This window comes from Lygodium microphyllum, chromosome 8, assembly GCF_053477565.2.
Source record: "Lygodium microphyllum isolate KBCC chromosome 8, Lygodium_microphyllum_v1.1.10, whole genome shotgun sequence".
Taxonomy (NCBI): domain Eukaryota; kingdom Viridiplantae; phylum Streptophyta; class Polypodiopsida; order Schizaeales; family Lygodiaceae; genus Lygodium; species Lygodium microphyllum.
In genome coordinates, this window is record NC_141142.1 from 149,372,187 (window position 1) to 149,373,914 (window position 1,728).

Sequence of the window (1,728 nt, forward strand, 5' to 3'; positions counted from 1 at the left end):
TAGTTATACAATAACTTGCTAGATAATGTTGCTAGATAGGGCTTCAATTTTCTAGATACTATCTAGGAAAAGGATGTTACTAGTTAGAAGAGACTAGTGATGGCAAAATTATCTAGTTATAACTAGAAAATTCTACATTCTTCCTAGTTTGGTTAGTAATCTTCCTAGTTATAATGTGAACTTTCTATATAGTAAGTGGTTTAGAGCTTCTTGTGACCTTCGTCCTTACCTTCTCGAAACCATCATTATCAACTTGAATTGAGAAATAGAGAATTGTGATAAACATCATCTTTATCTTATCCTCATTTTACCTTTAATTCCCTCTTACATAAAAGTAGGGAATCACATCCTTATAATTCCTTATGTAGGGATTTTCAAAGGAATGTGGGGAATGCTCTATATTCCCTATTATAAGATGTAGGGAACGTAGGGACTTTCAAAGAAATGTAGGGAATGCTCTATATTCCCTATTATAAGATGTAGGGAACATAGGGACTTTCAAAGAAATGTAGGGAATGCTCTATATTCCCTATTATAAGATGTAGGGAATGCAATTTCCTGGTTATAGATGGGGAATACGTACTTGTCTACATAGGAAATATTGGAGAATTTCCTATATTTCACCAAATTGCCTATGTGGGGAACGATTGAAAGTTCCTTGTGATGCCAAATGCGCCGTTTGCCCGCAATCTCACTTCAAGAAGCTGCCATTGTTCCGTGATGCAACTTTCACACCTAGCTCAAGACTATGATCTAGAAGTGAAGCCTTCAGCTTCTTTTTGTCCACAGGCACTCTACTAGAGTTTAGATCACCTTCAACACTCTTTCGGCTTAACATGGCTGAATAAACCGTTTGTGTCTCAACGCTTACCACAACTCCTCCATCTACAACATTGTTTTCTTTATGAGGACTCTGAATTATAAGAGTCTCATGAGCACTAAGGTCCTCTCCAGGTCATGTGTTTACTGCTGTTGATTCACCAATAATTCCCTTGCTCTTTGCTTTTGGTTTCATGGCATGAATGCTTGTCATTATCCTTGCATGTTTGGCATAGCCTCCATAATCTTCCATCAGCATCTTTCTAGCCTCTTCATTCAAAATTGACTCTGGGAATGGCTCTATTGACAAGCACCTTACCACTAAGAGAACATGCCGCAACCCAAGTGTAGGCTTCCAATCCATTTTCAGAGTGTTAACACAAATTTCTCCATTTTTGGAAATATTTGGATGAATTTTTTTTGTCATGAAGTAACCTATAAGCACAAATTCAAACGAGGACCAATTGTAATAGCCACAGCTCTCAAGTTTGCTTCTTTAATGCCTGCTTGTGAAATGGCTCCAACTATAACCTTGTTAATAGTTTTTCCGTGCCTTTCTTGTGCCATTTTTGGAAACACTCCTCCAAATTTACCTAACAACTCAACACTGAAAGTGATTGATTTTGCATCCCTAGCAATAGCAAGTTCTTCTAGAGCTAGACCACCCCCTTCTTTGAATCGTGTCATACTTTTGATTTTAGAACAATCTTTTGTGAGAAATGCGGGATCTAGAGCATGGCAGAGGCGGAAGCTATGGAGGATGGAAGATGAAGATACTACTCATGTTGACATTGACAAAGAAGACAACTGTTACACAAGTGAATTAGGTTTCAAGATTGAGACTTGAACTCATAAACACAATCTTGTGTAGGACTGACAATGACACAGGGACTTGACACAAAGAGACAA

At 37.9% G+C, this 1,728-nt stretch overlaps 1 pseudogene; it reads right to left on the reverse strand.

Moving 5' to 3' along the window:
* Nucleotides 1-691: 691 nt before the first annotated feature.
* Nucleotides 692-1,506, reverse strand: LOC148032989 (ubiquitin-conjugating enzyme E2 22 pseudogene; annotated as a pseudogene).
* Between the last annotated feature and the right edge of the window lie 222 nt (nucleotides 1,507-1,728).